The 15,314-nt window shown below is 36.3% G+C and overlaps 1 long non-coding RNA gene across 2 annotated transcripts; it reads right to left on the bottom strand.

The window, feature by feature from the left end:
• Nucleotides 1-3,188: 3,188 nt before the first annotated feature.
• On the bottom strand, nucleotides 3,189-6,630 carry LOC110923379. 2 transcript variants are annotated; one of them, XR_002584032.2, is made up of 5 exons: nucleotides 6,291-6,630; nucleotides 6,058-6,157; nucleotides 5,692-5,734; nucleotides 3,598-3,662; nucleotides 3,189-3,507 (listed from the first exon to the last, which is right to left on the bottom strand). It is a non-coding gene; the product is annotated as an uncharacterized LOC110923379 (long non-coding RNA). The 2 variants fall into 2 exon arrangements; XR_002584033.2 differs by lacking the exon at nucleotides 5,692-5,734.
• Nucleotides 6,631-15,314: the final 8,684 nt, after the last annotated feature.

The raw sequence follows: 15,314 nt of genomic DNA, 5'->3' as shown, positions 1-15,314 counted from the left end.
AAGGTGGAATCCCGCAATTGGGCGCTGATAGTGGAAATAAGATGAGCAAATTATGATACTAAGGAAGAAGTCCTAATGTGATCTAAGGGCACGTTAAACTAAGGCAGGCATAAATAATGACCATTTTACGTTATGAAGCTGTGATATTGTCCATTACTAACATCAAAATAATAGACTTAGTTAAAAAATTCTACTTAAACGAAGACAAAACAGCTTTGGCCAGAAGTGTAATCATTTAAGCATATGTGCAAAGTGGTTGTAACAAATCAGCTTTGGCCAGAAATTGAGACAATCACTTTAGTTATGCACTTGTTGAGTATGCCATATATGAAGGAATTAAATCAGCTTTGGCCAGATATTAAGACATTCATGTTTATGATGCACACTCAACATAGCTTTCGTAATACTTGAATGATAAGTAGATGTATCAAGTCAGCTTTGGCCAGAAATGATATATCAAAAACTCATTCAAGTTAAGCCATTTTGGTTTTGCAAAACATTATCTGATTCTGATTAACTAACTAAATAATTACAAAACCAATCATTTAATAGCAAACCACCCGTTAGCGCGGATCGAACTCCGCGATGAGTTCGTTGGGGGGTGCAGGGGGACAGTGTGCCCCCGCACGGGGTTCGGGGCGGAGCCCCGAGCTAAATCTTAGTTCACATTAAACAGCCTAAAATAATGAGGTTTCGAGTCAGGTCTCGACTGAGTTATGAGATCTCGAGTCAGTTATGAGGTCTCGAGTCGCAACCTTGTTGTCACGAGTCGGAACCATGGTCTCGACTACTATATCTTATGAGATCTCGAGTCATGATGAGGTCTCGAATCGCAACCATGGTCTCGAGTCGCAACCTTATGGTCTCGAGTTATAGACTTTTGAGCCCTTATGATTTCGAGTCGAGACCTTATGGTCTCGAGTCGAGATCTGTTGGTCTCGAGTTGTGAAGGTTTAAGGACCTGATGATTTCGAGTCGAGACCTTATGGTCTCGAGTCGAGACTAATGGTCTCGAGTCGTAATCTGATGATCTCGAAGCTTCCTGTTAACAGCTGTGAATGTGAAAGCATAACTGAAAATTCGAAATCTAAGGAATTATGAGATATGATTTCCTGTTTTAAGATGATCTAATTTTATCAAAATATTTTGAAAAATTATAACTGTATATCGTTTAACAGTTTTCGAATAAACTTAAAAGATAAAATTGGATCAAACATGGAAAAAACACTCATTAATCCTAAAACATTCCAAAACATAATAGAATTTTCGAATTTTCCTAAGAACATGATGAACCCTAAAAAAAATAAAACATGAATTCTGGAACCCGAAACCTGAATTTTTTTAAGGTTTTAAAACAGATTTCGGTCAAACATAACCCAGTTGAATTCGAGTGAACATATAATTAATCCTTTTTCCCGAAAACATAGATCTCGAGTCGATCTTCATGACTCGAAACCGGCTGTCACCGTTTTAAAGTTACAAAAAATCCGTTTTCCAAGTTTCAATCCCATAATTATGGATACGAAAACAGAACTGACTAATCAACATATGCTCTGATACCACATGTTGGTTCAGTTCTGTTCAAACATAAGGGAAAACATGAAAACATACCTGTCACCGCAGACAGTGCAGTGGAGAATCCAGTGAGAGAAGACGACATGGAGTTCGACATCTTTGTCAAGGTGATCTGGTTCCTCCTTAGGGTGCTGACTAATGATGGTGACTGATTAAACCGAAAAGGGTATCGGCCGTAGGAGAGGGAGGTCGAACGTAATGATGTTATGCTTATGGGGTATCTCTAATTGTGTAACTGTCTAACCCCTTAACCTCCACATAAGTCTCCTTATATAAGCACCCAGGAGGAAACCTAATTAGTTAATAAGGGTAATATGGTCCATCAACAATTACCAACTAATTATCTTAATAGGTTATTATATATTTTGATCTATATTATGTAAATGATTATAATGGCTATAGATTAAATATTAATACATAATATATTTAATCTTACACATGCTAAATGAATAACCATGTTGTGTAACATGGTAGGAAGAATCTTGGATAATGGTGTAAAGTATCAATCAGTTGGTGAAAAAATGAGACTTGAATGATGGTGTAAAATAGTACAAGTAAATAAAAATAAAGTTTCAGTTAGTTGGCAGTTGGTGAAAAAGTGATAATGGTGTCACCCTGTGTCAAAGTGATAATGGTGTATCACATGGGCGTATCATTTGGTGTAAAAGTGATAATGGTGTGGAGTTCTTCACAAATGAAGTTAATAATCTTCATATGTATGACTCTTAAGAATTGAATGTTCACATGGAAATATAAGAATCTCAAAATGGTACTTGTAACTTGCAAGCTTGACTTACAATAATTGAGGTCAATAAACTCGTAGTGTTGAAGAAATTAGTATTCACAAAATGACGTTAAATGTAATGGTTATTTATTTACTAGTGGGGAACCCGCGCGTTGCGGCGGGATTGATAATTTACACCAGTAAAGATAGCCACCGTTGTAAATATCACTTGTATAGGTAATTATAATATACAATTCAAAGTGCATATACACAATGATGACTCCTTTAACTATAAAGTTACAATCACTGCATATACCATTTAGATTGTAGCATACACCATATGTCCATATCCATACACATTAAAAGAGACATCTTTGAAGAAACTCGTGCATTGATACTAAAAGAGTTATAAAGTTAAACCGGAGTCTATCAAGAAAGACATCAATATTTCAATATAATTTAGGATCTCTTTTGAGATCTTTCTCCAGTCAATCCTCAATAGGAAGAAGTAGTGTATTAGCAGCCTTCCCATAGTAAACTATTAAATTTGTGTATGCTTTCTCATCGAGGGTCACACCCTTTACTCGAGCAATGGTAAACATTTCTATAGCTTTATCAGCATCTCGACTACTCCCATATGTTGGTTATCAAGCTTTGGTTGCAACACACACTCAAACTCACGTACAAATTAGAGTAATTTACTGGTTGAACTCCTTTCATTAACTGCTGAAGTTTACATTATATAAGAAACACATAAAGTTGACCCTAAAGCTAAGGAGATAACCCACGTGAAATATGCTCCATGATCTCACGTTTTCTCCACATTACACGGTCAACAATGACCAATTCTCCAACTAATTAAACTCTAATTAAATGCAAATAAAACAAATACATAAACGTCAATAAATATATAATTCTTCTGCCGCAAGTTTGGAGCCCAATCTGACCCGTTTCCAAAACCCACAGCCCGTGAACCTGTGAACGGTTTGACCCGTTGACTCACGACCCGTGAACAAACCCGATTATCACAACACCATACACACTGCATATGTCAACAGGCTTAACATAAGAAAAGAGAAGGGAACTCTTGTTTCTTGTCATACACGTTAAAACAATATCTGAGGTTTTACGTAATCATGGTGTTGCATGTCTGGGTCGATGGAGCAACACCTTTTGTAAGCATCCTCTATCAGCAAACCTCAATCAACCTGCACCATTCAGAAGTTGGTTTGCACGTATTCACTCAAAATTAAAGACTAAAAAGTAAAAGGGACTAAAAAGTGAAAAATATTGTATACCACTACACCATGCTCCGTGTTATTAAAACAATTATTTATGACATTCCCTGCATCCCAGTGCTTTCCTAAAGAGTGAAAAAACAATTACATATTTCCCCCTCCTAAGCTAGCTTATTACGTATTTCCCCAAACAAAAAAAAAACAATTACATATTTCCCCTCCCTAACCCATATATATTACATATTTCCCTTTTTTTATTAAAATTACTCTTATTAGATGACTATTTTACCCTTATTGAACTATTAAATGAATATTTACATATTTCTCCTTTCTAATATCATCAATTAATTAAAATCAGTTGGAGCAACAAAAGATAAAAGCTATCAAACTCGTTTCTGTCGGGATCATAATCAAAACTTATTGGACATGCAGCGGTACAAAACAATAATTATCAAATTCGTTTCTGTCAGGATCATAATCAAAACTTATTGGACATGCAGCGGTACAAAACAATAACGTGCATAACTCTTCTAAAGACACAGGCTTGGTTAGGAAAAAACAAACACACGTGATGTAGCAAAACAATAATATGCTAACTCTTCTAAAGACTCTTCTGGTATATAATTTCTTGCCTTTATATCATTAAATTTAATCATAAAAATGCAGTTAGAGATTTGGGATCTTGAACATTGATATTTAGTTTTCTTACTTAAATAACTTATCTTCTTATGGCATTTGTCAAACTATAACCAGACACCCAAATTACTAAAATAAACACCTTATCAGACTCGCCACAAACTCAGACACCCAAATTCCCCTGTTACTCCTGACCTCCTGTTTTGTTTTCTTAACATAATTGAAATCATCAACAGCTGCAAAAACCAAATCACAGGTTTAATTAACCAAGTATAAGGGTCAAATCATAAGAATAATGAGAGTATTATAATTAAAAGTAAGGACACAAATCATAAGCAGCAAAAATCATACTCGTAAATATGAATCTATGAAATAATGAATGTTTCATTCACTTTTATAATAAAATGAAACATGCACCGGGTACCCTAAACAAACCAAATTTATATAATAATCAAAATCCCAAGCCCAAAATTGTCGACTAAACAGACTATTATTGAAACATCTAATACAATTGAAATTCCTTAGAACCCTAATTTCGTGACAACATAGCCTACTTCTTTTGTGTATGCGTTTTTCAAAACTGAAGAAGCCAAGAACCGAGCCACTTCCTCTTTCGACAATTGAATCAAAAGAACCCATCTCATTCAGATTGCAGCTAAATATCGATTAGGGGTTGTTCAGAATGCAGCGCCAAAGAACCATGGAAATATGTAATAAGCCAACTCGTCGATCGTAATAGAGGAAGAAGATACGATGGTTCTGGTGTAGGGTTTGTTGTGTCGTATAAAGGGAAGATGAAAAGAACTGATGGATAATGGCTTTGACAAGGGTAATTGGGTAATTTCTAAAAAAAAGGGGAATATGTAATTGATTTTTTTATTTGGGGAAATATGTAATAAGACAACTTAGGAGGGGGAAATATGTAAAAATCTCTAACAATAAGCATCTGTATTAACACTGACCTTTAAGATAACCAACTTAATCATCTATATTTGCAAAATTCAAAATGAAAAAGAAAGGGTAGGGACACTGTTTTGTCATTTCTTACCACAATTGAATAATAAAAAAACCTTGAAGTTAAGGAAATATATAGGGTTCGTATTTGATTTGGTCTAAATCGGTGGAATCAAAGCGAGTGATCCTAAATCAAAATCCATAAAACCAATAACATGATAAACGGACACTAATAAGTGAGTAAAGCAAACTGTCATTTTTATGGCAAGAACAATCATATACTAAAACGTAAAAAAGGGCTAAATAATCCGACTCAACCATTTTGATTTGTCCAAAAGTCTACCTGATTAGACAGGAAATACACCAATTTAGAGGCTCAAACTGCAACTAAAGTCAAACTAAGTGCACATCAGATTACTATGAATGTACGGATTCGATATTCATCACTGGATAATATAAAAACAGTAAAAAACTGATCACATCAACTATATAAAGAATCAGTTGAACATGTAATTATCCTTAACCAAACATAAAAAATAATATCTAAGTTGAAACAAAGCATACCCCAAAGTTGAAACAAAGCATACCCCAATACCATCAAAAGCACCTAAACAGTAACAATGTAAATACAAAGAGAGACTATTAGTAAATGAAGATCAGAGCGCAAAATGGACACTTTTGATACCAGCAGATGGCTTTGTGATGTTAAGAAAAACAATGAGAATACAAAAAGAAATAATCCTATTCTTTGGGATGTTAATGAGAAGGTGTCAAATACAAGCATACACAACTCAACAAAGACTAATATTTAAAATCCAGAAGTTGGTTTAGTTTGGGTCAGCTTTTATCATAAATGAAACACCTTAATAGGAGGAAATATCACACAATTTAGAGGCGGATTAGTAGATATGATGATGATAACGAACATACTTGGTTCTTGGTCGATCAAGCCCACCAGCAACAATTCGTTTAAACAATTGGTCGAGAAGAAAACCCCCAAAATTTAGCAAAGGAACCTGGTCGATGATGGCTGAGAATCACCATGATTTAAACAAGCGATTGACTGATTATTAGTAAATTAGGGCAACACACAAGCAATTAATCAAAAATTAAGATCTATGAATTCGGGCTGCTATGTATAGTGATAATTGATTGTTGCTTACCTTGAATTGATGGACGGCCAGCACAACCACCACCGCCACCGCAACCGGTTTCTCGATCTCTATGGATTCAGTGAAGACGAAAAGTATATATCTATATATATGTCGACCCGCAAAGTAGACCTAATTTCCATTCAATTCAGGAGTGGTGACCGGAAATGAATGGGCAGGTTTGATTAGGCGTTCGTCTCCCCTGCTCTCCTCTCCTTCTCTGATATGTGTGTTGGTGTAAGATAAAAAGGCTAGAGATGGAGGCATGGGTTTAATATCAAATAGTTTAGTCGAACCTTTTAATGGCCATGATGAACATGATTGATGACAGCCGTTATATTTCTGAAGGAGATCAATCGGCTGGTTGATTTCTTTGCAGTGTTAAAACATTGAATTGGGGGCAAAACTGGAAGAAAGAGTCATTCTTTTAGGGAGGAAGCTATGACCATTTGTCTGCCATCTTAAAATTTTAAAGGAAATTACCTTTTTGTACATAGGAGATATATTATATAGTAATATAGATATGATGTTACGCATAATAATGATTTTTTATTATATGTATATGGGTGTTAACATGTGATAAACATTTGGTTAATACACACTACATTCTATATTTATATATACATCAGTTGATGTCATTGAAGTTGGCAAACTTCAAAACTTGGATTTGTTGTTATGAATGTTCATGATTGAGATTGCGAATCTCACAGGAGGAATATGGGTTTGGTTGGTGCAAGTAAGGTCTAAGATTGCCCGCTATGGGCTAACGCGATGTCTAGGTGGACTCCGGTGGGCGTGGTGGGGCGGAAAACATTAGCGGAGGAGACAGGGAAAGAAGCGTGAGAGGGGCAGAAGGGGTTGGGTTCATGGCGTGAAGGAGAAGGGATTGGTAGGGCCTATGCTCATCAACCAATCATGTCTTTTCTTCTTTATTTTAACTTTTTTAGTTAGGACGTGAAATTGGGTGAAACCACAATAGAAAGTGGTGTGGTGATGCGTCAGTGATGTAACAGTTACTTTATGATGTGATAGTGATGTGGAGTGAAAGAGCTTGAAACTATAACGAATGGTCTAATAATCTCATAAAGGTGGTTGTAAGCTTTTAACTTATACAACTTAAGGTTGATGAGCCTTGTGGTGATGTTTTAAAGATTTTTGATGTTAAGTGTGCTAATGACTTGTATGTTATCCCACTATGATAATGACGTGGTTATATGAATTTTGATGTAATGGTGTGAAAAACATTTGGTTATTTTTTTTAACCCAAAACTGAACATATCATTCCACACGAAAAAGAGCAATTACAAAGCAATAGCAGGTAGTCGGGCAACAAGTTGCGCCGCCACCCCTTTTGAATAGAAAAACCAATTCTACTAAATACAAAGTTTGAAACATTTAGCGACGAAGAATTACTATTAACGACTTTTTGAACCCGATTCAAAAGTCGCACAGCGTCAGGAGCGAGTCCACCAAAGGTATCAAACGCAAACTGGACAAACACATGTTGATTCTCCAGGCAGGCTTTCTCATGTTTTGCCACTTTGCCCGCCTCTGCCTTGAGCACCGCTTGCCCTACGACAAAGCCCTTGTCCTTGAGCCCGACAAGGGAGGAGACTCCAGTTAAATCTACACAAGCGTGTTTCCCCCCTTCCCGTCCAAACACAAAGATATCCGCATGGCGTAAAATAGGTTTAAAATACACCTATATTTGTTAAAATGCATTGCGTATAAGTTGTGTTATAAATTGGGTAAATTACTAAAATGGGAAGTGAAATCGAGGCATTAAGGTGTTTATAATGAGCTGGCCAAGGATTGAGTTGAAGCAGATTATGAGTTGCCCAACACATTACACGACCCTTTTATGTGGGCTAGCACTCAAAGGACAAACGCTCACCAACATAGGGCATTTTTAACGGGTACTACTTTCTACACCCCCTATCTACTTTTTTCACCCCCCTCCTCTCACATACTTACAGGTGGGGCCTGTGTGGGACCGACAGTTTTCCTCTCACAAAGGGGGGTATAATCAGGAAGAGTGGGGTGTGTATAGAATTAGCCTTTTTAATAGGGGTGTTCAAAACTATCCGTATCCGAAATTCCGATCCGAAATATCCGATATCCGAATCCGAAATATCCGAAAAATCGGATATCCGAAATTTCGGATATCCGAAATTCGGATATCCGAATTTTTCGGATTCGGATAGTGATTTTCAAAATTTTCGGATATTTCGGATATCCGAAATATCCGAAAATTTGATTTTCATTTTTTTCGGATATCCGAATATCCGAAAATATCTGAAGTATCCGAAAATATCCGAAAAATATCTGAAAAATATCCGAAATATCCGAAAATATCCGAAAAATATCCGAAAACTTATATTCTGATATCCGAAACTATCCAAAATATCCGTTTCCGAATATGAAAAAAATAATAAAAAATAAAAATTAAATAAAAAGTTGGATTTTCGGATATCCGATTCACTATCCGAATCCGTATCCGAAATTTCGGATATTCGAAATTCGGATATCCGAAATTTCGGATACGGATTCGGATAGTGAAATCTAGTATCCGAAAAATTCGGATATCCGAAATTCGGATATCCGAATTTTCGGATATCCGGTTTTGAACACCCCTACTTTTTAACCTATTTTCCACATGGTGTTTTTTTTGGCATATGGGTACTAAAATGGAACGTATTCTAGCTAAATTTTTTAGCATGCTTTAAGGTGTTTGAGTGAAATCCTACCTAATAATATTATGCCATGTCAACTCCTTATTCCACTCCCCATTTTGCACTCAATCAGGGGGTATAGTCAATCACCCTAGGGTGTTTGAATAGGTTAAAAAATAAAAAAAAAATTGTGATTGGTTAAAAGGGGTTGGGACCCCCCATTTTCTCAATCTCTCTCACCCATTTTCGGTAAACACTCACCGAATTCCCACCCTCTCTCCAACTCAAACACTCACCCACAATCACACGGTATAGTCACCGATTCGGTGACTCTACTCACCGATTATGTTTACCGATACTATACCCTCCACCCTAAGACTGTCCAATGATAAAGATTCGTGGATATGGAACGATGACAGTCAGGAAGGGTTCTTGGTGAAATCAGTGAAAAAGGTGTTAATTTCTGATTGGGGAAGTAGTCATCTCCCTAACTTTGGTTGGTGCAAATGGGTTCCCCTCAAATGTAATATAATGGCTTGGAGAGGTAACTTGGATAGGCTTGCTACTAGAGTAAACTTGAGAAGAAGGAACGTGGATATTACTTCGGTTATGTGCCATTTCTGCGACGAGTATGAGGAATATGTAGACCATTTATTCACGGCTTGTTCGGTGGCTATCAAGTTGTGGACGACTGTCAGTGCGTGGTGCAAGATCCCCCGATCTTCGCTTTCGAATTCAAAGATTTAATAGATATTCATATTTCTCTTCAGATTGGTAAGAAAGCGAAAAAGATTATTCTTCGGTTGGTTATTATTTCGTGTTGGTGTATTTGGAAAGGTAGGAACGCGGTGATATTCAAGCAGATCATGAGAAGTCCACAAGAAATTATGGTAGAGATTAAGTCGAGAGGATTTGGGTGGGTTGAAAATAGATCATCTTGTAAATATATCAGTTTGAAGGAGTGGTGTAAATATCCTATTTATATGTTGCAATTTTGCCCTTTGCCCGTTTGGGTTGGGGGTGTTGTTTTGTTTGGTATTTTGCCCGTTTGGGTCGGATGTGTGTTTTAATGAATATTTATTTATTTTTTTAAAAGCAACTTTTTTTTAAATAAAATGTTTTTCAATAGACGAAAGTGATTGAGCGAGTCTCATGAGTTTAGATTAAATCACGGTTTTCGGATAAACCCACTTTTGTGTTGTAATCTGAATAAGTTTTCATAACTTATGATAATATATATTTGAACCCAATTTTTAAGATGTATTAACATCATTTGATCGTCCTGTAACTTAGGCAATCAAATAACAAACATATTGATATCATCATATGTTACACCTCAACCGATGGCAAAAACATCGGGGCGTGGCATTGAGCGAAACAGATTGTTCAAGAGAATCCACAACAACTATTAAATTACCATATCTTTAATGTTAATATCCCATACTACTAACAGATAAAGTAAAAAACAGTCATTACAGATATAAGTCTCAAAAACAAGTACTATTCCGACAACTCAGATTTATTTAGTGGAGTTTCTAGACTTCCTACTCGTTTCAGCATAGCATAGCATCCTATCAACCTGTCACATACATTAAAATAAAGTCAATACATAAAATGTAAAGACGAGTACACAAATTTGCATAGCATATAGTATAGAAAAGCGTTTACGCATAACCAGCATGTGACACGTAACGGGCGATGCAAGTAACTGTCAAAACCATGTTCACACTTAACCACGAGACTGCGCTGTAGAGTATGCGCGATACATGTCCAGCGGACACATGAAGTAGAGTGATGTGATCCCTAGCAACCCCTGTCCACTACAGGTGCTGAGTCCAAACTATAGTACTATCGTTGCTATAGGCGGTATATTTTAACACCGTATAGCATAGTACAAGCATTCAAAGTACACTCATAGCATGCGGGAACGGTTAGCGTTAAAAGTGTTTGCGTTGTGTGTTGTTGTGTTCTGATAGAGAACGTATGTAACACCCAAAAGTGCGTTAAAAGAAAATGGGTTCGAGTATACTCCCAGTAGGTGTTTAACAAGTAAACAAGACTTGATTGGATTGGAGGGAGCGCGTTGGAGTTTAGCCTGAGCATAGAACAGTAGCGTGAACGTTGAACAATGCGTAAAACAAAGTGTCGGATGGTAGGGTGTTCGGATGGTCATCCGAGCGGATGACCATTCGAACGGATGTCCATTCGAATGAGTGTGTTTGTTTGTAAATTGTTGAAGTTTAATCAAAACGTTTAAGTTTTGAAAGCTTTAAATGGGGCAGGTCATCCGGTCGGATGGTCATCCGAACGGATGACCATTCGATCAGATGGTCTGTTGTTTGAATTTTGATAAAATTTTCTAAGTGTCAAGCTTTGCGTTAACGGAGACGGCGTGACGACGTGTCAAACAACGGAAACACACCAATCTTAGTTCATTCGATCGGATGGGAATCACCCCTTCGAACAGACGACTGTTCTTGGTGAATTCTCATGTTTGACCCGTTAATCGGTCCATCTCTTTGGTGGAAATCTGTTCTCAAACCGGCTCTCGACTAAGGAACGAGTAGAGAGTCTGAATGAGCCTAGGTTCCATCGGTTTTGTGTAGAAAGTTGAAGAAAAGTTTGAAAATAGTTCAAAAATGTTGAAATCTTGTTGAGATTATGTTAAAAAGTGTGCAAATCCTTTAGATCTGAACCAATATTGATGAGATGATGTCACACAACAGTTAGCATAAGCAACCGAGTGAAAATCACCTTCAAGGAGTCCAAATCAGGCGATTTCAAGAAGAAAATGTGTGATTTTGATGGAGAAGATGATGATGAAGTGTTTAGTGATGAAGATTGTACAAGATTTGAGGAGAATACTTACGAAATAGCCTTGAATCGCGATCAAAAGTGCTTGAGAGTAACTTGAGTGCGGGTGGTCGGATGGAGGTGTCAAATCAGTGAAAGGGAGTGTACGAGTAGTATTTATAGGCGAGTGAGAGGGTTTAAGTCGGTGGAGAAAGGTGCGCTCGGTCGAATGGCTGATCGGTGCATTTGAAGTACACTTTAATTGATATTATTTATAGCTAAATGCATCGATATTGTCACAAAAGATACTACTTTAATTGGTTTTTCTAAATTGGGGGTTCTGAAGATGAAGTGCGCTAAAATGATGAATTTATAAAATGAATTTAAAATAGAATCTCTACAAAAGTAAGCTATCAAATATATTATGTTAAATAGAGTTTTCTATTACAATTAAATGACATTAATTAATACTTCTTACAATTAATTGTTTAAAAATGAATTTAATTGTATGGTTAAAAAGATGATAAAAAGTGACATATGGATGAATGCATTAAAAATAGAATTGTTGAATGAATTTATAAATTGGAAATTTAATTCTTTATGACATTATCCTACATATACAAAAAGGAGTTGAGGGAATAGCGCCAGGGAAGACAAAAAGGAGTTGAGTGAATAGTGTCAGGCAGCTTGCCTGGCACTCTCCTATTGGACCAATCAAATTATTATTTTACATCCATTTTAAAATTACTATTTCACCTTTAGTTTAACGTTTTTGCCCCAAATTCAAAATAAAATTACGATTTTGCCTTCAGCTAAAAAATACGCTTTTGCCTCGGTTCCAAATTACGATTTTATCCCCAGTTTAAATTTACAATTTCTCCCGAAGCTCGAAATTACGTTTTTGCCCACAGTTTAAAATAAATTATACTTTTGCCACCAGCTAAAAACAAAGATTTTGCCTTCGGTTTACAATTATGATCTTGCCCCCAGGTCAACATAAAATTTTGGTTTTGCACCAGCTTAAATTTACGATTTTGCCTTCAGTTCATTTTCAACATGTACAAATCCAATTGGCAGCAATAGTTGTTTTCACCTATTGGGTGAAATGGGCGGTGGAGGTAATATTGCCAGGCAGCTACCTGACACTCCCCTATTGGCCCAACAAAATTACGATTTTATCACGCTTTAAAATTACAATTTTGTCATCAGTGTAAAATTATTTTTTCCCCACTTAAAAATAAAATTACGCTTTTGCTCCCATCTAAAAATTTCAATTTTGCCCTAGGTTCAAAATTACGACTTCGCCCCGTTTAAATTTACAGTTTTCTCATTAGTTTTTCCCCTTATAATTACGATTTTGCCATCAGTTCAAAGTTATGTTTCTACCTCGACTTAAAAATAAATTTACGCTTTTGCTCCCAGCTAAAATTTTCAATTTTGCCCTCGGTTCAAAATTACGATTTTGCCCCGTTTAATTTACAGTTTTCCCATTAGTTTTTTTCTCTCATAGACAAGTTACGATTTACCCTCAAATTAAATTTACATTTTTTCTATCTTTTTTGTTTGTTTTCCTGGTTAAATTACAATTTCCCCCAGTGTAAAATTACAGTCATACCTGCAGGTGCCTGACACTCCCCCATTGGTCCATTTAATTTACGAGTTTATCCCTGAATAAAAATTATGATTTCCCCCTCAGTTCAAAATTACGTTTTCCCATCGTTTTAGTTTTTTTCGCAAAAGTAGAAAACTTTTTTTTAATTAGTTGACTTGATTTAATTTTTTTCCGTGTCAATGAGCTGCCTAACACTCGCTCATTAGTTCTGAAAAATTGCAGTTTTGCCCTGATCTGAAAAAAAAAACGGTCTTATCATCGTTTTACTTTTTTTTTACTGACAAAATTATAGCAGTGTTTTTTTAATTGATTGAGAATTATTCGGCCATCACCTCGCAACGCAGACGGGGCATCACCTAGTTGTATACAGGAGACATGTGCGAATATTTGTAAGGGAATTATGGGTTTCCATCATGAGGTGGATTAAAATATATGAACAAATGGGCTGTGGGCTTATTCGCAAAAAGAAAAGAACAATTATATGGAGAAGTCGGTGGTGCTTTTTGAAGGAGAATATTATTCCAGTTCCAACCGATATATGGATGCATATATAAAGAAAAAATTCGCCATCGATCGAGGAGAGAATTCGAAGACAGCAGCCGTCATATGTGCAGCCGACTTTCGTGGACATCAGGGACGAATTAGCATTACTTTTTATTTTTCTTCTCATCCAATCAATTTTCAAGCCAAGCAATGAAGTCGGAATGATTCGGGATGACAACCGGTGTCGTAAAGATAAACACGCGCGGCTAAACTTTTTGTGACTTCCGTCTGGATGAACGTTTACACGGTTTGATATAATTTTCTGTTTTTTCTGATTCTTGTAACTGGTACAGCTTGGCCACTTGTGTTGGATTATTGGTAAATGTTTCTTGTGTTTGAATTACTTGTTATTTATTAAGCGTATTGCCAACTTTCTTGCGTTGTTAGCGGGTTGGTAAATTGGTGGGTAATTGATACAATCAAATGGGTTATTAGGTTGCATAGTGAATCTTAAAAACTATCCCTATTAACTAATCAAATTCATTAATTCCGAGGCCATGTCTATGTGGTGTTTTGAATCAGAAAACGGATTTTTATATTAAATCGGGTATTAGGGATTCCGGGTGGAGGTTACTTCTTAATATTGATAACACTTTTTGTGACAAATTGTGTTTTCTTTTAAATCTACAAACAAACCCCCAATTTAGATAATTTAGTTTTAATTAATTTCTTTAACGCTAACCACAAATTCCCCGTGGATACGATACCCTACTTACGCTATCTACGTAGTTTAATTAGGTTTTTGATTGACCCTTATGACAGTCATCAATGGCCATTCGGTCGGATGGCCATCCGAGCGGATGGTCATCCGGACGGAAGTCCATCCGATCGGTTATCCATTCGATCGGTCGAGTTGCGTTTGTTAGTTTTCCAACTTTCGTTTCATGTGTAAAGCGTTGCGTTGCGTTTAATCGAGTTGCGAGTGAGCGTTTGAGCGTATAAGCATTGCGTTGATACCACATAACATTTAAACAAATAATCACACAATTAACACACAGAACAACTAGAATGCATATAAGTAAATCCGCCTTTTGAGTTTGCGTTGCGATGTAACATGCGATAAAATGCGTGTAAATAGTATGCGTTATAATTAGCGTTAGATGCGATAACTGTGTTTTGAATAAGCGTTGTGATATGCGTTTAAAAATGCGTTTAAAATTATAGTTTAAAATAGTTATCCCATAGCGATAATCGAAATCTCAAGAGTACAAGCAATTAAGCAAGAAATGACAGATGACAGTAATGACCCAGAAAGTCGGGTTTTTACATCATATGGTTGGGTTCAATGAGGAACATTAAAAAAATGAGGAACCGGTTCAAACGAACTTCGATTGGACTCATTCTAGCTGATGTGTGTAAAATGCAACATATAAATCACATCAATTAAGGCATAAAACTAACCCTTTTTTAGTACTA

The sequence above is a fragment of the Helianthus annuus genome, chromosome 17 (assembly GCF_002127325.2).
Source record: "Helianthus annuus cultivar XRQ/B chromosome 17, HanXRQr2.0-SUNRISE, whole genome shotgun sequence".
In the NCBI taxonomy this organism is placed as follows: Eukaryota; Viridiplantae; Streptophyta; class Magnoliopsida; order Asterales; family Asteraceae; genus Helianthus; species Helianthus annuus.
The sequence above is the reverse complement of the archived record's forward strand: the minus strand, read 5'-3'. Positions and strand labels throughout refer to the sequence as shown.